Here is a 24,072-nt window from a genome sequence, read left to right as displayed (position 1 = left end):
AACACAAGGTCTATAGTCCTGTAAATTACGGCTCTTTAAATGCACATCCAAGTACTTTTTAAATGTGATGAGGGTTCCTGCCTCTACCACCCTTTCAGCAGTGAGTTCCAGACCCCCCACCACCCTCTGGATGAAGAAATGTCTCCTCATCTCCCCTCCAATCCTTCCACCAACTACTTTAAATCTATGCCGCCTGTTTATTGACCTCTCTGCTAAGGGAAATAGGTCCTTCCTTTCCACTTAATCTAGGCCCCTCATCATTTTATACACCTCAATTAAATCTCCCCTCAGCGTATATAGGGGTGACATTCCTACGATCTTCTGCCGCTCCGAAACCATAACTTCGGTGCCGTTTTTTTGTAAAGTTTTAATCATTTTTATTTACCGCTTTACAAACCTGCTTAAGTTACAAGTAACTCAATTCTTCTGTACTCAAAACCTTTTGTTGGCAGTTATTTACATTATAAAATATTGAATGTCTCACTTCACCGTCCACGGTGACTTTGCAGTATGCGCTTAAAATATTAGTACTTTATTTATTTATTGTTCTGTCCCCAAAACGCTCCTTCTGTTCCTGAATTATTCATGCGCTTATAAAGTTAGTTCGCTCTTTACTTCCCATGATGCGTTTGTGCTTCTTGCTCTGACTGGTGTTGGCAAGGGAACTGTTTGCAAGAGTTGAATAGCCAGTAACCAGTGCCTGACCATTCCGTATGAACCAGGCCCTCAACGACTGACTTACGCCACTCGGCATGTCTGAGGTCAGCATCAAAAACGCAGCATTGTTGTCCCTCTCTGACCCTGCCACAAACATCAGATCCCTTCAGCAATTCCAAACGAATGCATCCCAACAATACTGTTCATTGTGGATTCATATCTATAGGCCGAGAAAACGGGCAATGTCAAGGGCCGGAGCTATTTGCCTCTACCTGCTGAAAGTGGTTCGTGTAGCACGAATGATAATGATTGATTGCAACGCGGAGCTCAGTGCAAAACACGCTGCTGATTGGCTGAACAAGTGGGTCAATATCAGTGGGAAAGCAAATTGTGAGGAGGACACAATAAATCTGCAAAGGGATACAGACAGGCTAAGTGAATGGGCAAATATTTGGCAGATGGAGTATAATGTGAGGTTATCCACTTTGGCAGAAATAATAGAAAAGCAAATTATAATTTAAATGGAGAAAAATTGCAAAGTGCTGCAGTACAGAGGGACCTGGGGACCCTTATGCATCAAACACAAAAAGTCAGTATGCAGGTACAGCAAGTAATCAGGAAGGCAAATGGAATGTTGGCCTTTATTGCAAGGGGGATAGAGTATAAAAGCAGAGAAGTACTGCTACAACTGTACAGGGCATTGGTGCGGCCACACCTGGTTTACCGCGTACAGTTTTGGTCTCCGATTTAAAAAAAATAAACTTACCGAAGTGGGGAAAGTTTTTAACAATAAACTGTTGTTTAAAATTTTATTTTACAATGGTTTTGTGTGTTTTAAAACTCTTGCGCCTGTAACAGTAGGCTATTCGCCTGCTTTTTCAGGCGCTAGAGTTTTGAGGACATTTGCTGGGCAAGATATGGCTCAATACCACAATCTTTCCCAAGAAATGCCCTCGCTCCCGAGATATCATTTTCGCTCCGGAGATGTTGACGATCTGTCAAGTTCCATGCGCATTGCGCTCTAAAAGCCAACTTTTCCAATGCCTTCCCTGGTCCATAAAAACTTCGTACGGGCCTGGGACGTCGGAATTTCTACTCCAATAACATAAAAAACAGGAGCAGGAGTTGGCCACCTGGCCCCTCGTGCCTGCTCCGCCATTCAATAAGATCATGGCTGCTCTGATCTTGGTCTCAACTCCATTTCTCTGCCCGCTGAAGGGTTGCAAAATTTGTGGGAGAAGCCCCCAGTCTTTGGACTCATTGGAAAGGAAATTTAAGTTGGAACTATCTACCAGAAAGTTTGAAATCCTAAAGTATACCTGGAAGAAACTACTAATTTTAATCGAATTTAAGATTTTACAAAGTAGATTGAATCAGGGCTAAAGAACTACAGGATAACTATCCTGTAAAGAAGCCAGTTTGAGTATCGAAGCTGTCTGGGTATTGAAACTAAAGTAAATTGGCTGGAGAATTATGGATGCACGAAAATCCTTCTCGACAGGAGACATTAACATAGCAACAATTGACACAGAGATAGCTAACCATCACCCTGATCTGGAAAACCATTCCAGCCCATACATAATAACAAAGGCACATCCAGCCCGCATGAAAACCCCAAGCACAGACAGACACTACAGATACCAAAGCTAATATTTCCACCAAGAAACAGATTTAAAAGATCGACACACCCGAGACAGGTTAACATTTAATGAGCCCGCCAAAATATGACAAAGAAATATCAAGCCCGCCAATGTTAAACAAAGAATTTGGACTGATTTGGCGCGAAGATTAGAACAAAACGTATAACTGGGCCATGCTTTAACAAAGGGTATGCCATGTTTAACAGAAGGTATGCACACAGCAGCATAGCATCATAGAGGGAGAAAGGAGAGAGACCACCACAGCAGTTTTAACTAACTTCTCCAGCCTCGACGTCCAGTAATCGGAAAGGAAGGAAAAACATCACCATCGTGGCAACAACCAACCACAGCCAATGTGGTACCACCAAAAGCACCACGATCGACCAACTCCGAAACAAAACTCCATAAGGAAGAAACCGAAGAATCGAAAGTTTCCACTCTACAACCTAGGCCTGACTACCAACAGGTGAAAACATTATCTAAAGAGACTTTGAAACCTATTTCTAATGAAAGAAAACAGGTACTTATCCCACAAGTCCAAAACGCACCCTACCATATCAGCAGACACCACCCAACTGAAGACTGCGCAGTAAGAATTCTTCTCCGACATTCGGGGTACGGCAAGCAGAACTTACAGAATCCAGTGAACCCCGAAATCGCGAACCACCGGCAACTACCAGTAAAGGATTGGTAAGCATAGTCCCTGTTAGCCCTGGAGTCAAATCTAGTCAGTGTTAGGTATTAGGAGGTGGGAGGTGTATTATTCACTGTAACCCCTTTGAATGTTTGATGTACTGTTCTTTATTTGAGTAATTCTAAGTTTGACATTGTATTTCCTTGTCTTTAATAAAATCAAAGTTCTTTTGCACCAAACCAGTTGTCCCTTGCTCTTTATCACATCCCCCAAATAAATCCAGAGTCTAGAACCCAAGGGAGTGGAGCGATTCGAACTGCTCAGAAGGTCAGAGGTGAACCTGACCCCCACACCAGCCCCTACACCGCTCCCCATAACCTTTGACTCCCTTAGCTCTCAAAAATCCATCTATCTCCACCTTAAATATATTCAATGACCCAGCCTCAACAGGTCTCTAGGGTGGAGAATTCCAAAGACTCACAAAGAGAGATGAAATTCTGCTGAATTTCCGTTTTAAATGGCCGACCCCTTATTCAGAGACGATGCCCCCTATTCTAGATTCCCCCATGAGAAGAAACAAGCCATTTGCATTTACCCTGTCACGCCCTCTCAGAATTATATAATTGGTAGCTTTGAAAAGAACTGATCATTTTAATTGCTCAGTTTGCTGTGTACTTATTCCTCGTTGATGGATACTTTTGTTTTGTAAAGATTTATGTAATAGAGCTCCCGCTAGTCGACTACTTGCTCCACCAAGATGACTACTGTGGTAATGCAACTACTGATGTAAATAATAAAAACAGTCATGTGATGACAGTTGGAGCCATCTTGTAGAATGCGTTCGTTAGTGAATATATCACAATTTACTCAATCAGATAATTGATAATTTAACAGATAAATCTTCATCAGGAAATCTCTAGTTTTTTGCTCCATGGATATGTGGCTCCCTATAGTGTGATTCCCCCAAGTGATTCTTTTGAAACGTGAGGGCAGAAATTGGATCAATTCATCTGCCAGAACAGGTAGGCCCAAACCCCATGCAGGAGAGGGATGGGTGATGGTCTTTGCGTCTGCTGTGGAGCCGGGGTAAGCACTCATGGCTCCTTATTCACATCAGTTTTTTTTTAAACTTCCCTATTTGATGGTGTCCTCCAGAGATCCATTTAAAGAGCTCTGTGTCAGCTGTGGCTCAGTGGGTAACACTTTTGCCTCGAGCATCAGAACGGTTGTGGGTTCAAGTCACACTCCAGAGACTTGTGCTTGAAGATCTGGGCTGACACTCCCAGTGCAGTGCTGAGGGAGTGCTGCACTGTCGGAGGTGCCGTCTTTCGGATGAGACATTAAACCGAGGCCCCGTCTGCTCTCAGGTGGACAGAAATGATCCCATGGCACTATTTCGAAGAAGAGCAGGGGTGTTATCCCTGGTGTCGTGGTCAATATTTATACCCCAATCAACATCACTAAAACAGGGTTATCTGGTCATTCTGTTTGCAGGAGCTTGCTGTGTGCAAATTGGCTGCCGCGTTTACTATATTCCAACAATTCAACGGAATTAAGCTTCAAAAAAGTAGTTCACTGGCTGGAAAATGCTATGGGACGTCCAGTGGCTGTGAAAGGCGCTGTATAAATGCAAGTCTTTCTATCTCTTGTTAGGCCGCACTTAGACCTGGGGTGCTAAACCAGGTATTAGGCTCCCTCATTAACATGTGCAAGGGGCATAGGAACATAGAAAATAGGTGCAGGAGCAGGTTATTCTGCCCTTCGAGCCTGCATCACCATTCAATATGATCATGGCTGATCATGCAACTTCAGTACCCCATTCCTGCTTTCTCTCCATACCCCCTTATCCCTTTAGCCACAATGGCCACATCTGACTCCCTTTTGAATGTGATCAAAAAACTGGACTCAACAACTTTCAGTGATAGAGAATTCCACAGGTTCACAACTCTCTGGATGAAAAGGTTTTCCTCATCTCAGTCCTATATGGCTTACCCCTTATCCTTAGACTGTGTCCCCTAGTTCTGGACTTACCCAACATCGGGAACATTCTTCCTGCATCTAATCTGTCCAGTCCCGTCAGAATTTTATATGCTTCTATGAGATCCCCCCTAATTCTTCTAAATTCCAGTGAGTATAAGCCTATCCGATCCATTCTTTCCTCATATGACAGTCCTGCCATCCCGGGAATCAGTTTGGTGAACCTTCACTGCACTCCCTCAATAGCAAGAATGCCCTTCCTCAGATTAGGAGACCAAAACTGCACACAATACTCGAGGTGTGGTCTCACCAAGGCCCTGTACAACTGCAGCAAGAACTCCCTGCTCCTATACTCAAATCCCCTCGCTATGAAGGCCAGCATGCCATTTGCTTTCTTTACTGCCTGCTGTACCTGCATGCCTACCTTCAATGACTGATGTACGATGACACCCAGGTCTTGTTGCACCTCCCCTTTTACTAATCTGTCACTATTCAGATAATAGTCTGTCTCTCTGCCTTCCTGTTTTTGCAACCAAAGTGGATAACCTCACACTTATCAACATTATACGGCATCTGCCATGCATTTGCCCATTCACATAACCTGTACAAGTCCCCCTGCAGCCTCTTAGCATTCTCCTCGCAGTTCGCACTGCCACCTAGCTTAGTGTCATCTGCCAACTTGAGATATTACATTCAATTCCTTCGTCTGAATCATTAATGTATATTGTAAATAGCTCGAGTCCCAGCACTGAACCTTGCGTCACCCACTCGTCACTGCCTGCCATTCTGAAAAGGAACCGTTTATTCCCACTCTTTGCTTCCTGTCTGCCAATCAGTTCTCTATCCACGTCAATACATTACCCCCAATACCATGTGCCTTAATTTTGCACACCAATCTCTTGTGTGGGAGCTTGTCAAAAGGCTTTTGAAAGTCCAAATATACCACATTCACTGGTTCTCCCTCATCCACTCTACGAGTTACATCCTCAAAAAACTCTAGAAGATTTGTCAAACATAATTTCCCTTTCATAAATCCATGCTGACTTGGATCGATCCTGTCACTGCTTTCCAAATGAACTGCTATTACATCTTTAATAATTGACTCTAGCATTTTCCCCACCACCGATGTCAGGCTAACCGATCTATAATTCCATTTTCTCTCTCCCTCCATTTTTAAAAAGTGGGGTTACATTAGCTACCCTCCAATACATTGGAACTGATCCAGAGTCCATGGAATGTTGGAAAATGACCACCAATGCATCTACCATTTCTAAGGCCACTTCCTTAAATACTCTGGGATGCAGACTATCAGGCCCTGGGGATTTATCGACCTTCAGTCCCTTCAATTTCCCTAACACCATTTCTTGACTAATAAAGATTTCCCTCAGTTCCTCCTTCTTACTAGACCCTTAGTCCCCTAGTATTTCCGGAAGGTTATTAGTGTCTTCCTTAGTGAAGACAGGACCAAAGTATTTGTTCAATTGGTCTGACATTTCCTTGTTCCCCATTATAAATTCACCTGATTCTGACTGCAAGGAACCTACATTAGTCTTCACTAATCTGTTTCTCTTCACATATCTATAAAATCTTTTGCAGTCAGTTTTTATGTTCCCTGCAAGCTTAGTCTCATACTTTATTTTCGCCCTTCTAATTAAACCCATAGTCCTCCTCTGCTGAATTCTAAATTTGTCCCAGTCCTCAGGTTTTCTGCTCTTTCTAGTCAATTTATTTGCCTCTTCCTTGGATTTAACACTTTCCCTAATTTCCCTTGTTAGCCACGGTTGAGCCACCTTCCCCATTTTATTTTTACGCCACACAGGGAAGTACAATTGTTGTAGTTCATCCATGTAATCTTTAAATGTCTGCCATTGCCTATTCATCGTCAACCCTTTAAGTATCATTCGCCACTCTATCCTAACCAAGTCATGTCTCATGCCGTCGAAGTTTCCTTTCTTTAAGGTCAGGTTGCGAGTCTCTGAATTAACTGTCACTCTCCATCTTAATGAAGAATTCTACCATATTATGGTCACTGTTCCCCAAAGGGCCTTGCACGACCAGATTGCTAATTAATCCTCTCTCATTACACAAGCCCCAGTCTAGGATGGCCTGCTCTCCAGTTGGTTTCTCGATATATTGGTCTAGAAAACCATCCCTTATACACTCCAGGAACTCCTCCACCGCAGTATTGCTACCAGTTTGGTTAGCCCAATCAATATGTAGATTAAAGTCACCCATGATAACTGCAGTACCCTTATTGCACGCATCCCTAATTTCCTGTTTGATGCCGTCCCCAAACTCCCTGCTACTGTTTGGTGGTCTGTACACAACTCCCACTAACGTTTTCTGCCCTTTGGTGTTTTGCAGCTCTATCCATATAGATTCCACATCATCTACGCTAATGTCCTCCTCACAATTGCATTAATTTATTCTCTAACCAGTAACCCTACCCCACCTTCTTTTCCTTCCTGTCTATCCTTCCTGAATATTGAATACCCCTGGATGTTGAATTCCCAGACTTGGTTACCCTGGAGCCACGTCTCCGTAATCCCAATTACATCATATCCAACGACAACAATTGTACATCGCTGTCTGGTGTAAAAATAAAAAATGGAAGGTGGCTCAACTGTGGCTATCAAGGGAAATCAGGGATAGTATTAAAGCCAAGGAAGTGGCATACAAATTGGCCAGAAATAGCAGCGAACCCGGGGACTGGGAGAAATTTAGAACTCAGCAGAGGAGGACAAAGGGTTTGATTAGGGCAGGGAAACTAGAGTATGAGAGGAAGCTTGCAGGGAACATTAAGACGGACTGCAAAAGCTTCTATAGATATGTAAAGAGAAAAAGGTTAGTAAAGACAAACATAGGTCCCCTGCAGTCAGAATCAGGGGAAGTCATAACGAGGAACAAAGAAATGGCAGACCAATTGAACAAGTACTTTGGTTCGGTATTCACTAAGGAGGACACAAACAACCTTCCGGATATAAAAGGGGTCAGAGGGTCTAGTAAGAAGGAGGAACTGAGGGAAATCCTTAGTCGGGAAATTGTGTTGGGGAAATTGATGGAATTGAAGGCCGATAAATCCCCAGGGCCTGATGGACTGCATCCCAGAATATTTAAGGAGGTGGCTTTGGAAATAGCGGATGCATTGACAGTCATTTTCCAACATTCCATAAACTCTGGATCAGTTCCTATGGAGTGGAGGGTAGTCAATGTAACCCCACTTTTTAAAAAAGGAGGGAGAGAGAAAACAGGGAATTATGGACCAGTCAGCCTGACATTGGTAGTGGGTAAAATGATGGAATCAATTATTAAGGATGTCATAGCAGCGCATTTGGAAAGAGGTGACATGATAGATCCAAGTCAGCATGGATTTGTGAAAGGGAAATCATGCTTGACAAATCTTCTGGAATTTTTTGAGGATGTTTCCAGTAGAGTGGTGTAATTGGACTTTCAGAAGGCCTTTGACAAGGTCCCACACAAGAGATGAATGTGCAAAGTTAAAGCACATGGGATTGGGGGTAGTGTGCTGACGTGGATTGAGAACTGATTGGCAGACAGGAAGCAAAGAGTAGGAGTAAATGGGTACTTTTCAGAATGGCAGGCAGTGACCTGTGGGGTACCGCAAGGTTCTGTGCTGGGACCCCAGCTGTTTACATTGTACATTAATGATTTAGACGAGGGGATTAAATGTAGTATCTCCAAATTTGCAGATGACACTAAGTTGGGTGGCAGTGTGAGCTGCGAGGAGGATGCTATGAGGCTGCAGAATGACTTGGATAGGTTAGGTGAGTGGGCAAATGCATGGCAGATGTAAGTGTAATGTGGATAAATGTGAGGTTATCCACTTTGGTGGTAAAATCAGAGAGACAGACTATTATCTGAATGGTGACAGATTAGGAAAAGAGGAGGTGCAACGAGACCTGGGTGTCATGGTACATCAGTCATTGAAGATTGTCATGCAGGTACAGCAGGCGGTTAAGAAAGCAAATAGCATGTTGGCCTTCATAGCAAGGGGATTTGAGTACAGGGGCAGGGAGGTGTTACTACAGTTGTACAGGGCCTTGGTGAGGCTACACCTGGAGTATTGTGTACAGTTTTGGTCTCCTAACTTGAGGAAGGACATTCTTGCTATTGAGGGAGTGCAGCGAAGGTTCACCAGACTGATTCCTGGGATGGCGGGACTGACATATCAAGAAAGACTGGATCAACTGGGCTTGTATTCACTGGAGTTCAGAAGAATGAGAGGGGATCTCATAGAAACGTTTAAAATTCTGACGGGTTTAGACAGGTTAGATGCAGGAAGAATGTTCCCAATGTTGGGGAAGTCCAGAACCAGGGGTCACAGTCTAAGGATAAGGAGTAAGCCATTTAGGACCGAGATGAGGAGAAACTTTTTCACCCAGAGAGTGGTGAACCTGTGGAATTTTCTACCAAAGGAAGCTGTTGAGGCCAATTCACTAAATATATTCAAAAATGAGTTAGATGTAGTCCTTACTACTCGGGGGTTAAGGGGTATGGTGAGAAAGTAGGAATGGGGTACTGAAGTTGCATGTTCAGCCGTGAACTCATTGAATGGCGGTGCAGTCTCGAAGGGCCGAATGACCTACTTCTGAACCTATTTTCTATGTTTCTATGTTTCTATTAACAGCTATCTGCGCAGTAAATTCATCCACCTTATTACGAATGCTCCTCGCATTGAAACTCAGAGCCTTCAGGCTTGTTTTTTTAACACTCTTTGTCCTTTTAGAATTATGTTGTATAACATCTGTTTTTAGGCAGCTACGCAGGATGCCTGAAAAGTTGCCAGACTCAATATGAGATCGGACATATTTTAACCGTCACTGGGCAATGAGATATTGCCCCCTAAAAGTGGCCCATTTTGTGCCTGTTTTCTGCCTGTAAAACAGGCGCAAGGAGTTCCAAATTCTTGGCTGTTGTGCCTTAAAGATGTGACAGATGCAATCTGTATGTTAAGCTTTCTATTTTATAGATGGATGAGGGAAGAATACCTAACACATTTAATTATCATCATTATAAATACAGGTCAAAACCAACACTCCACCAAGCAGAGGAAAAACATATATTACAGCCTTTCATTTAAGAGGGACAATTAAGAGGGGAAATTGAGCTAGAATTCAACATCCCTGTTTACTTCATAAGTATTCTACTGGAAGGCTTCTGTTATTACTAACTTATTTTAAGGAAACATTTCTACTGCACGTCTGGCTCTAGAATATTTCTCAGAAGCTTTCTGGTGAATTTGTTACCTTTAGTATATTTAATGTGATATTACCTGGTGAATTTAAATTGCTATTGAATGATAGTCGGTTGTTTTCATTCCGGAATGCTTTGCATATAAGTCAGAAATACAAAAGAAAGCTAAATGCCTGGATTACCTTCTCTGATCGTGCATTGACTGTAATTTACGGGACTATTTTAAATGGTTGTGGATTGAAAGCTTCTAAAGCTGTACTGTTTGAGAACTCCAAAAATACAGCATTGGAAAAGAAGCAGTGACAGATTTTTTGTTGGAAACAGACACTGCTATTTGAAGCAAAAAATGTGTCCCAAATCTGTCACAAAAATCTCACTTCACTGCATCTCCAAGCGACTCAATTATGCCTTTTTTAACTTGGGCATTTTATCTTTATTTCATTTTCTTTATCTCATTAAGAGAGATTTTTTTTTAACTTGTGAAGTATCGATGCTGAGTTCTGCCTTCTGCATTTTTTTGTGTGGGGCTGAAATGTATCCCAGTGGAGATTTAGTCCCCGATTTTAACAACCGGTGGATACCAGGCTCGGGCCTGATTTTAAATTAGAGTTGAGACTTAATGATTATCATCGGACTGCAACATGCAACAACAACAACAACTTGTATTTATATAGCACCTTTAACCTAGTAAAATGTCCCAAGGTGCTTCACAGGTGTATTATAAAACAAAACGTGACACCACGGCATGCAAGGAGAAATTAGCGCAGACGACCATAAGTTTGGTCAAAGAGGTAGGTTTTTCAGAAGCGTCTTAAAGGAGGAAAGCGAGGGAGCGAGGTTTAGGGAGGGAGATCCAGATTTTGGGCCCAGGCAGCTGAAGGCACGGCCACCAACTATTAAAATCAGGAATGCACAAGAGGCCAGAATTAGAAGAGCGCAGATATCTCGGGGGGGGTTGTGGGGCTGGAGAAGATTACAGAGTTAGGGAGGGGCGAGGCCCTAGACGGATGTGAACATAAGGATGAGAATTTTGACATTGAGGTGTTAGCGCGAATGTTCCCTCCAAGAATCACTCATCACTGCAGGTCGGTTCCATACACCAAAACGGTTTATTACGCCGGCGGTGAGATGAAGCCACTGGATCATCCAGGCACCTCTCTCCGCTGAACAAAGGATTTCATGGATTTTTATATGTTTTACAACAGTTTACTACAGCTACATCAGCCCATTTCAGCTGGACACTATTCAATCATATTGATCATAGATTAAATGTAGATTCAATTAGACCAATAGAATTGGTCCCTAAACATTAGGTGGCTGCGTGATCGCCTCATGTGTTGCTAAGGGTTACTCATGGTCTTGTGACATTGTCCAGCCTCCCCCTTATCTTACTGTCCTCGGGTGCTGTCTTTGGGTAGTTTCCTTATCTTAATCCTGTTACAGGAGTACTATTGTTCTATCATTCTACCGGGACATCTTGTCTGGGGCCTGGAAGCCTATTGATTAGAGCTCTGCTGAGCTCGTCTTTTCTGTGTTTTCTCGTGTGAGGAACGGCAGTTATCAGTAACTAGCAATGTGGTCCCTTTCTGCGAGCTGCATTCCCTTGGTGCTTTGCTGAATCATTGGCAGCCATCTTCATACATCTCCTGCCACCATTTTACATACACATATTTAATTCTAACATTATGCCACAGGTGCCTTTGCTCTATGGAAACGCTCTCCAACAATCCCCCTTTTTGGTAAAGGGGCTAGTCCTAGCCCCCTGAAACCGACACTAATTTATAGTATATTATTTATGTTTTTTTGCCATCTGATATTCCCTGCTTCGATGTGCTGGTCAGTCATGCAATTTCAGGAGTCCCGGTTGTTTAGATCAAATTGATATAGTTCGACTCGCCCCTCTCGCCTGTCACACAAACTTCCTTGCTTATCTGAGCTTTGGTGCTAAACCTCCGTTGTTGTGCATAATGTCTGCAGGATCGGCACGCTATGACACCCCATGCTAATGCTAGGACTAGCTGTATTCCGACCAGTATATGTGATATAATTCGAATCCAGGGGTGGATGTTGACATTCATCCCCCAGTTCCAAACCCTCCTCCACCAACTCTCATCCTGCAGCTCTGTGTCGGGGTCTTTCTCCAGTATCTCAATCTTTGTCCGCAGTTGGTGGTAGAGTTTGACAGACTGGCCGACTCTGAGTCTTAGTTCTCTTAATACTTCTGCTAAATGGAGAATAGGGGCCTGCTCTGGCTCGTCATAGTCCTGCAGGTGATCATGGAGCTGATCAGTGGCGTCAATGATCTCGGTATCTCGCCATCTAACTTGGATAATGCGGGCTTGCCTTATGGTAACGGGTCGTAGGGGTGTAAAGCAGAAGTTTGGTTGCGGGATCTGGCATTGCAAGCCATTATACTGATATGAGCATTCCATTTTTGGAGACACAGTATCTCCTTTTGCCTCCGTACCCTGCCCGGGCAAAATCTGTAGGGGCAGGTAATATTTCCAGAACGCATCCATCGGTTCGCTTAAAACCACAATCATCTAATTCTCCCTGTCCCACCGGGTCGGGGCACACCGTGATCTCTCCCCTCTGTTTGCACCCTGTCAGGGAGACACCGTATAGTGTGTTATCTCTATGGATAGCGGAGTCTGTGGTTAAGTAGTAACGGAGTGAGGCATTGTCGCGTACGACCCCGATATTCTCTAGTTGATAAAGGGGAAATGGACCTGAGTCTCGTGTGACTATAGGGATCATCAAGACAATCCCCACTCCCGCAGCTGTGCCCATTTGGCAGTTTGGGATCGCTGGGTATATTCTGGTTAGTCCCTTTAGAGTGCAGTTATCAGTATACCCTTCAGCTTGGCTAGCTGAGCCAGATGTGAGCTGTCTATCCAGTCTGGTACCTCCCCCTCTTTGAATCTGATCGAGGTTGTGTCGTATCTGTCCCACCATCCACAAACCATAAGCGTGACAGAGTTGCCCTTGTTGGAGCTTTCCAGCATCTTCCTTTTCTCTGTCAATTAGACGCTTAATTGTTTTGGCATGTGCCTCTATTATTGAAATTCCATCTAGCTGTATCTCCATGCCTTCCCTCCTTAGGTCGACTTGGTCTTTCTGATTCTGCTCTGCCCGCTCTAACAGTTCCCTCATTACCCCTTTTGAGTTGTTCCACCTTTTCATTCAGCCCTTGTATATCCAGTGAGTTTACTATGGAGGTTCCGGTATTAAAACCAGCATCATTAACTATTCCTCTCTTATTCCTGTGCACCTGCTCTTGTCCTCGGAACCTACTGGCGCCCATGGCATCGGCAGCCTGCTGCATCACAACCTTACTTAACACACTATACATCATCCTTGCCTGTTCTGTGCAATACTCCGGCATTCGAATATTGATCAGAACAGGCACAATCTCATGCTTAACATTATCATATAATAGTTCACCTTCGTTAAGTAATACAATCCCGTTCTGCGGTCCCGTTGTGGTTGAGGGGCATGATAAGAGTTCGGGCGAGGTGGAGGTTGCTATGGGGCGCGATGGTAGAAGTGGTGAAAAACATACGTACAAAGATATAGCGGCTGCTCCTACCTCCTCATAATACCCACATACCCCCACCCCCTTTCTGTATATGACCGCCAGTTGGGGCTTAACAGGTGGCGCGCAAATTATCCCAAAAGTACAATTATCAGGTCCCCGGGCCCCCTCTCTTCTGATACAGCTGACCTAGTATCAGTGGAGCAGTGTATGCATACTGTATCCTTGCTCGAGTGTACTTGCAGCCATGCATTAAAATAAGTCTGTCCTTGCTCCAGTCAGTTAAATTAAACAAGATCCCATAGTTCGGGTAAGTGCATCTTTCCTGAGTTTGCTGCATCTCTCGAAGTCCATCCGAGTTATCTTGTATAAGTATCGAGATCCCTAGTATCATGCCGCAGAGCTGAAGTGACCACTGCGATCCCATCTCGCTGGGTGGGTTATCTGAAAACTTTAAACAGATTGCCTGGTCGTCACCAGGTGTTAGGTACTGATTTGCTCGCGCCAAAGTTGTTCTGTAAGATTAGAGGTGAAGATTAGGTTATCCATATTTTCGATAGCCGTACCATCTCTATCGCTACTTGTCCTTGTCTGTATGGTCATCGGTCCTGTACTAATGGAGGTCGAGCTCGGGCTTGCTCGGTAACCCATCTAAATACCATCATACTCCTACCAATATTAGGGCCACCATTATGCCTGCAAACATTCCATCCTTTAATGCGTTTGCCACTCCTGGTATTTAGCAGGCGGTCTCCCTGAGGGGTACTATCTCGGGGTCCGACATGGTTTGACTTATATCTCTTCAACTGATACCAGTGCTTCCACTGGCCCTTGCCTTTCATATCAATACAAGCACATGTGTCACTAGTTAAGATTATGTCATAAGGTCCCATCCACCTTGGGGCAAATTCCGTGCGTTCAAGGGTGACTTGTACCAGGACTTTATCCCCTACCTGTGGCAGGTGAGGTTTGGTCGTGCCCTGGTCTTGGCTCGCTAGGTCCCGTATGGTCTGCTGGTTCCTCACCTCCTGTCACAATTCTTTTAACTGTGAATCCAATTGTTTAACATATTGTTTAATGCAATCTCGTAAGGACCCCATACCTTCCCCTCCCACTATTACATTCTCAGGGAGTTTCATGGCTCTACCAGTCATTAGCTCAAAAGGGGTCAGACCCGTCGTTCGATTTGGGGTGGCATTAAGCCTCATTAATATACAGGTTAGAACGTACACCCATCCCATCTCAGCTATTGCCTTCTCAATTGCCGTCTTAAGAGTACGATTCATGCGTTCCACCATTCCCGAACTTTGGGGATGATAGGAATATGGAACCGTTGCCAAATAATCCGCATGCCCGCTTCATGACCTGTCCTGTGAAATGCGTACCTTGGTCAGAATCACCTTGAAGGGATACCCCCCAGTGTGGTATTATGTCGAAGGCGAGGATAAAGGCCACAGTGGTGGCTCCACAGTCCAAGTGGGGAATGCCTCCACCTATCTGGTGAACTGATCTATGATCACCAAACAATATTTCTTCCCCCTGCTGTTGGGCAACGGTCCGGTGAAATCAATCTGTAAGTTTTCCCACGGTCCATGGCTGATGTCCCAATTTAACCTTTATGGGTTTTCCGGGATTATGTTGCACGCAGATCAGGCATCGCTGGCAACGCTTCGCTACATCTTGCCCTATTCCCGCCCACCACCAGTCCTTCATTAAACAACTTAATGTCCCATCCCTCCGGGCATGGTCCGGTCCATGATGTAATTTGAGTAGCTCGGCCTGGATAGATGATGGGGCCACTACCTGTCTTCCCTTTCTCCATACACCGTCTCCCCCACTTTACCACCCCTTTTTGTCCCCACTCGGACTGTTCTTCCGGGCTACTTTCCTCCTGTATCTTCTGAATATTTAGTTCCTCCGGCCCTATCGTGGCTACTGGGATAGTCTGAGGCTCAGCCTGTTCCACAGCGCTTCGGGCTGCTTGGTCTGCTGACATGTTTCCCCGTTGCTCTTTGCTTTTGATCTTCTGGTGAGCCTTAATTTTTATTACGGCCGCTGCAAGAGGATACTTGGCGGCTTTTACAGTTCTCGGACTACATTCTCGTGTTTAATATGTCCCCCTCCCAACGTTATAAATCCTCGTCTATTCCAGGCTGTCATATAGTCATGAATCACCCCAAACGTGTATCGACTATCCGTGAAGATGTTCACGCGCTTTCCCTCTGCTAGTTTCAAGGCTTCTGTTAGCGCCACCAGTTTGGCTACCTGAGCCGATACTGCCCCTTCCAAACCTCCTCGCAGGAGTGTTGTTCCGTCTTGGTCTACCACGGCCCATCCAGTCCGAAACCGCCCATTGATGTGCCGACGGGATCCATCGACGTAGAGGGTCAGGTCGGGGTTGGTCAGGGGTTTATCGGCTATTTCTCCCTCCTCCCCCCTGATCTGTCTTTATCTGATACTGGTGGGGCTTGCCTTCAGTCACCATTCCTTCAGCTGGGTTAAACACTACGTCCCTTATTATCTGTATGGACTGATCTTTGGGTATCAATACCGCTTCCCTCGTAGTCTGTCGGGCATCTGACACCATTTTTAACCTTCCAGTGTTCAGCAATCCCACTATAGTATGCATAGTGTGTATAACCAACTGTCCAGACATTGTCACAGGCTCACATACTCTCGCAGCCCAGGCTGCACCATCGAGGGCCGCTACGCATTGATGGAGCCCTTTTACTATCCGGAACTCCTGTGTGGAGTAATACGCTACAGGTCTCATTGCACCCCCCTTTTCTTGGGTCACTACTGCACTGTAAAAGCCCCCCTCCAGGCTGTAATACATGTGGAATGGTTTGGACATGTTTGGTAACTTCAGAGCAGGGGCTGACAGCAGCCCAGCCTTTAACTGTCCATAGGCTTTCTCCTGTTCCACTCCCCACTCTACCTGATCTGTTCCGGATTTTCCGTCCTTGACTAGACGCTGAATGGGCTCTGCAATCGTTGCGAACTGGGAAATGAAATTCCTACAGTAGTTGAACAGCCCCATTACCTGCAGTACGGCCCGCACCGTGGTGGGTCAAGGGATGTCGGCAATTGCCGCTTTCCGATCTGTCAGGAGAGTCTTGGTTCCTTGACTAATGTCGTGCCCCAAGTATCGTACACTAGACTGTCCAATTTGTGCTTTCCTCGGATTTATCTTAAATCCTGCCTTCCCTACCGTTCCCAATACCGCTGTTAAGGCACCCAGATGCTCTCGGCCATTTGACGAGGCTATGAGAATGTCGTCCACGTATTGTGAGGTCGTACTGTTGTACGGTGTTTAGATCGCATTCTTCCAGGGCCCTACTCATGACTCGATGGAAAATGTTTGGGCTATTGTGGAACCCTTGAGGGAGTCGAGTCCACGTATACTGCTTGCTCTGGGAAGTGAAAGCGAACTTTTCCAGGGACTCGGGATCCAATGGGATTGACCAGAATCCATTAGCAATGTCCAGGACGGTGAAGACCTTGTGCTCTGAACTCAGGCTATTAAAGATCGTGGCTGGCCTGGATACGATTAGGTGTTCTTTGGGGATTACTTTATTCAGGGCAGTGTAGTCTATGTTTAATCGGTAGCTATCATCGCGCTTTTTCAGCGGCCACACTGGGGAGTTCGTGACCGATACTGTTTGTCTTAATGTACCTCGTCCTACCAGGTCTCTTATGATTAACTCAGTGGCCTGTCTGGCTTCAGGTTTAATCGGGTACTGCTTGTGGGGAGGGTGAGTTGGCCCTATGATCTTTTCTGGTAATATATTAATAAGTCCGCAGTCCTGTTTGTCTTTTGCCCAGATATCAGGCAGAGCTTGACATATTGATTCTAACATCCCATCTTTAGTCCAGTCTCTAGTTAACTTGGCCGCATTACCCACGGCGGCTACATTCTTCACCGGGACCCATTTTCTGGTGTTTTGGTCTTTATGTCCTTTTCTCGCAGTCCAAATTACTTGTTTATTTCGGGCATCTACTATCGTGCCTAACTCATTCCACAAATCTATTCCGAATATGGTACCCTCCGAGTTTGGATATACACAGAACTGTACGGGTAACATAATGCTGCCTACTTCTAGCGATTGGTATTCACTCTGATATGCAACGGTTTGGTTCCCCCCCCACTGCCTGTCCAATAATTGATCGTCAGGTTGTGGGCAGGTCAAGGTTGGTCAGGGACACCGATGCACCAGTATCGCACCGCCGGCCCCCTAATGATGCGTTGACCCACATAAGAGGGTCGAGTGCCTGGCCGGGGGCCGATGCGTTTCATTGGGGCCGCGTCTGTTGCCGGGTTAACTGCTGTATAATGTCCAACAGCTGCTGGTTCCCCAGTTTACTGCCGTCTACCGTTTTCTCGTCAGATCCCTGTTTCTTTCTTCGTACCCGGTGGGGTCCCAGTCCCTCCCGTCCGTCTCCCACCACCCAACAATCCTTCATCGCATGTCCCATTTTACTACAGTTCTGACACTTTTTGCGAAACTCCTGCGGTGGGGCTTCATATTCGACACAGCACTCCGTACGGCTGTGTCCTGGGTTTTTGCACTTGAAACGCACCTCCGGTGTCTGTAGTGTTGATTGCAACTTTAGATTTCTGCTGATTATCTACCGCAGTAGCCCAGTTTTCCAAATCGTCATAATTATTAAATGCCACTAGCCCTGTTTTCAGTATGATTTGATGTGCGGGGCTTAACCCGTCTTTACACAGCTGTATGAAAGCCGGGTTCTGTACATTTGGTACTCCACTATGTGTTAAGAAGGCTTCAAATATCCTAGTCCCATATTCCTGTGCTCCTTTGCCTTCCTTTTGGGTTACTCCTACTATCGAATTCCAATTCACGGGGACCTCCTAAAGCTGTTGTAACTTCTATTTTAAATGCTGCTATGTCTGCTTCCTGCTGTTGCTGGTCAGTGGACAGGTCCTCACACCAAACCCCGTCCCTATAAGCTGCGGGTAGCCGTGCCCAGTAGTTTTCGGCATCTTGGTTCTAACTAATCCCGCTATGTTCCAGCTGTGGAGTTGGTAGCAAATGCGCATTTCCTTAATTTTTTTGCCAGAAAACTGCATTGCTACTTTGGGGTACCAGGACGGGTAATTTGTCCAGCAGCTGCATCATATCCCCGGGAGATAGGGAGATGTATGTCATTTTTACTTGCGGGGGTCGAGTGGCTCGTCCCGGTCCTCCTTGCCCGGGGCGCCGTGCTGGGATCCCTGGTCTGTATTCTAGTTTTATCGGGGCTGCTTTGGCTGGGTATGTCGGAGCATATAGAGGTGGCAGGGCATCTCCTTCTCCCCAATCATACCCACCCGTCCCCTCGTCTGGGAATCCCCAATCAATGTCCTCCTCACTAGGTGGTGCATCCGCGCGCTTTGTTAGGGTAGGCAAGACAGTCCGCCCGGACATGACCTTCACCTGCTCCCTTTTATTTTTTATATATTGGTTTACTTTTCCTGTCAGTATTACATGGGCCCAGAGGATCAGGACCAAGGCTTCTTCGTCTTTATCTTTCCTTTCCTGTTTCCACCACTCTCGCTGTTCTTCCGGTGAGTCGTGGGGTTTCCAACCTGATGTAATCATGCGATTTATCAACTTTTTCTGTTTCTCCGCCAGATGGCGGGGTAAGAGATCCTTCGGGCCCCCACCCAAGTTCTGTTACATTGGCCATACTGAGTATGAATAGCTCGTTAGGAATCTTACTCTTAGAGGTCCGCTTTTACCCAGCACTACTTGTAGTAGACTGTTTCTAGCTACTGTCAGGTCACAAGTCTGCTATTACACAAACTTACACAATTCTTAAAACGCGTTTAAATAATTCCTGCAGTGCCCTACGCCTCCTTAATGACTACCTACCACCGTTTTGCCTGTTTGTCCGACCCTTCTTACAAGTTGGACATTGCGTCGGCCTCTGGACACCACCTGGTCCCTTACCCACCGGGATCGACTGCCAATTATTTACTGGGTCCGGGAGGTGTCGCTCGGTCTCACAATCCTATGGTCTCGGGGAGTTCTCTTCTCTATGCCTACTAGATCCTGGCCATCATGTGGGACTAAGACCTCTTAATTCAGGCTCAGGCTAGGTGTGTGAGATACTGGACCATCCATCCGTGTCGATCAACCTGTACGTTCACCTCCAGCACCCCGCTATATTTTTTTTTTACTCGGACTTATACTCACCCGGATTCTCCAGGGGTGTCCCAACGGCCTCTGCAATATCCTGCCGACTACGCCATTGTTAGCGCAAATGTTCCCTCCCAGAATTACTCGTCACTCTGGGTCGGTCCATACGGTTTATTACACAGGCGGGGAGATGAAGCCACTGGTTCATCCAGACAGCTCTCTCCGCTGAACAAAGGATTCCATGGATTTTTATATGTTTTACAACAGTTTACTACAGTTACATCAGCCCATTTCGGCTGGTCACTATCCAATCATATTGATTATAGATTACATATAGATTCAATTAGACCAATAGAATTGGTCTTTAAACATTAGGTGGCTGCCACCATGTTACACATACATATTTAATTCTAATATTATGCCACAGGTGCCTTTGCTGTATGGAAACGCTCTCCAACAGAGGCATTGCTTAACTTGGAGCAAATGTTGGTCAGCGAGCACAGGGGTGATGGGTGAATGGTACTTGGTGCGAGTTAGGACATGGGCAGTCGAGTTTTGGATCACCTCAAGTATAAAGAAGGACCCTGCTGGCTCCGGGTGGGTGTCCTTGCTGCCTGCTCGGGAGAGCAGGTTAAAATTGCAAATCATCATCATCATAGGTAGTCCCTCGAGTCGAGGATGACCTGCTTCCACGTCAAAAAGCTCACAGGTGTTTCAATGATAGACCTAAATTTCTAGGTCCGAACTAAATCTTGAAGGGTGGAAGATGCCTGTGCGTGGATTTTTTTAATGTGTGGTGTCTGTTGCACACGGGCTTGACAGAGCCAGGTCTTGGTCCAGTAGCAAGGGTTATCCAAGATAACTGGAGACCAGCTCTGCTTCACGGACCCAGTGCGCGCACACATCGCAGTATGGGCTGGGCCCAAGCTGCTCCTGGGCCCTCGCCTCTTCTGGGCCCCGAACTCACGTCCCTCTACAATCTCTCGCCATTCATTCGCCCCGACCTCGCCGCTCCTGCAGTACATGCCCACGCTCCAATCACCGACCTGGACATTCAAGACATCACTTTTCACAGCCGTTGCTCTCCTGCTCTAGCATGTCCTGCTCCCTGGAGTGGTACGCCGCCACACTGCTCCTTCCGCTCCCCGGCCTGCTCTGATGGTGCTTGCAGGCTGGGGGCCACTCAGCCTGCTGAGCTAGGCCACCACACTGCTCCTTCCGCTCCCCGGCCTGCTCTGATGGTGCTTGCAGGCTGGGGGCCACTCAGCCTGCTGAGCTAGGCCACCACACTGCTCCTTTCACTCCCCGGCCTGCTCCGATGCAGATGTTGTGATCATGGCGGCTTCCGGACAGGTAAGAGATGGGGCGATTTTAACTGCCCACCTGCCAGATTTCTGCTAACCAATGAAATTTACCATAGATTTTGTTTGGAAAAGACATTTATTTTATGGGAATATTTTACTTGTTGTACACGCATCTGCAGTAAGTGGTTACTGCTAGTTCTGGAAATGGCAGTGTCTTAACAAAAATCATATATATCAAATTGAAAGTTATTCAATATGTAACCGTGAGATATGTCTCAAAATGTAACAATGTAATTTATTTCACTGTGGTATAATTTTATTTATAATTATAGAATCATAGAATAGTTCGGCGCAGAAAGAGACCATTCAGCCCATCGAGTCTGCGCTGGCTATTTTGAAGGGCAATCCAGTTAGTCCCACTCCCCCACTCGTTCCCCAATTCCCATTTCTCCTTCAAGTATTTATCCAATTCCCGTTTGAATGCAACTATTGAATCTGTATCCACCACCCTATCAGGTCGTGTATTCCAAATCCTAACCACTCGTTGCGTAAAAATGTCTTTCCTCATGTCGCCTCTGGTTCTTCTAACCTGTGCCCTCTGGTTCTCGGTCCTTCAGCCAGTTTCTCTTTATTTACTCTATCTAAATCCTTCATGATTTTAAACACCTCGAGCAAATCTCCTCCAATGAGAACAACCCCAGCTTCTCCAGTCTATCTACATAACTGTGTTCCCTCATCCTTGGAACCATTCTGGTAAACCTCTTCTGTGCCCTCTCCAAAGCCTTCATGTCCTTCCTGTGGCCCAATGGGTAACACTCCCGCCTCTGAGTCAGCAGGTTGTAGGTTCAAGTCCCACTCCAGGGCTAGGCTGACACTGCAGTGCAGTACTGAGAGAGCGCTGCACTGTCGAAGGTACCGTCTTTCGGATGAGATGTTAAACCGAGGTTCTGTCTGCTCTCTCAAGTGAACATTAAAGATCCCATGGCACTATTTTGAAGAAGAGCTGGGGAGTTATCCCTGGTGCCCTGGCCAATATTTATCCCTCAATCAACACAAAAAAACCCAGATTATCTGGTCACTATTGCATTGCTGTTTGTGGGAGCTTGCTGTGCGCATATTGGCTGTCGCGTTTCCTACATTACAACAGGAATGGGAACTCGAGTTGATTTTTCTCTTCCTAGTGCAAGTACACTCCAAAAGTACTTGTTGGCTATAAAGCACTTTGAGACGTCCAGTGGTCATGAAAGACGCTATAAAAATCCACAGGGCTGATTTTCAGCAAGGCCCCCACCCGTCCAAAGTGCCGCTGATGGCCGCCGAGGTACCGGACGTTACTTTGGGCAGGGTATTCATGGCCGAGGTCCCTCAAAGGACGGCGGGCAGCAAATGGACGACGTACGCCGCCAATCTGTGCGGCAGTGGGCGGGAGGTAGCATTCTCGGCGGCAGAGGCGCTTGCCGCCCAAGTGCCGCTGAGGATGGAGTTGGGCCCACAGCGGGTCGAAGAGTTAAAAAAAGAAACAACAGCAAAAAAATGAAAAAAGTATCCGAAGGCCTCCAGGGGACCCCCATCCAGGTAAGTCGCTGTGCAAAAAAAGTATAAAATGTTCACTTAACTTTTTTTCAGGTTCTTCAGACTGATCGTCGGGGACAGACCAGCCTCTAGCCAGCGGTCCACCCCCGTTCTGCTGCCGAGACCCGCCCGCAGGAATCTGGGAGCTCGGTGGGCGGGAACTCAGTTGCGACACTCGGCCGTCAGCTGACATCAGTGGTCGGTTCCTGGCGGCTCTCTCCAACCGACCACTTCCGCCCCGCGTCAGGCCACCCCGAAAGTGGCACTGGGAGGATCTTCAGGAGGAATGTTGGTGGCAGTGGGTGGCAGACGGCAGCAGCGGGCAGTGAGGTGATGAAAATCGGCCTCCTTGCCTTTCTTTCTTTCTAAAGTGTGGTGCCCAGAATTGGACACAATACTCCAGCTGGAAATGAACTAGTGTTTTATATAGGTTTTGTGTAACTTCCTGGCTCTTGTACTCTATGCCTCTATTTATAAAGCTCTCTATTTATTGCGAAAACATCACACAATCCTCAGTGCAATGTTGAATTTTACAGCTTTGGTAAGTTAGAGGATCCATCCCGGTTCTGTACATAGTTAACTGACCTGAATCAGACCAGCAGGGGAATATTTGTAACGTCCTGACCCCTCAGTACAGATTCACACGAGGCAGGTAGTGAAGTCAAGGTCACTCTGGACCTGCACCTTTATTCCACAGCTCTGGAATGCAGCACTTGCCTGAGACCTCGCCTTATATACCTCTCTCTTGCAAGTGCACCCCTGGTGGCAAGGTATGCTTGTGGTTACAGGACATATCTTATTACAGTCATGTATAGCATATTAGGATACAGTTATATATAATAATGTAAGATACATGACAATATTGACCTGTGGTTTTAATTGTCTCAGTGTACGTGGACTAGGAAGAGGAAAATCAACCAGATTTCCCATCCCTGATTGCTCTCCAGTGACCACTGCTTAAAGGTATACATAGGTTGATTTTGGATAGGTACAGATACATTGAAACTCAAGAAGCTCAAAGCTTGATTGGCACCCAGTCCACCTCCTTAAACATTCACTCCCTCCACCACCGGCGCACCGTGACTGTAGTGTGCACCATCTACAAGATGCACTGCAGCAACCTGCCAAGGCTTCTTCGACAGCACCTCCCAAACCCGCGACCTCTACCACCTAGCTGGACAAGCGCAGCAGGTTCAGGGGAAGTCCATCACCACCATGTTCCCGTCCAAGTCACGCACCGTCCGGACTTGGAAATATATCGGCCGTTCCTTCATCGTCACTGGGTCAAAATCCTGGAACTCCCTCCCTAACAGCACTGTGGGAGCACCTTCACCACACGGGACTGCAGCGGTTCAAGAAGGCGGCCCACCACCACCTTTTCAACTTAAAACTGAGA

This window comes from Pristiophorus japonicus, chromosome 5 (genome assembly GCF_044704955.1).
Source record: "Pristiophorus japonicus isolate sPriJap1 chromosome 5, sPriJap1.hap1, whole genome shotgun sequence".
In the NCBI taxonomy this organism is placed as follows: domain Eukaryota; kingdom Metazoa; phylum Chordata; class Chondrichthyes; family Pristiophoridae; genus Pristiophorus; species Pristiophorus japonicus.
This window is presented reverse-complemented; position numbering follows the sequence as displayed.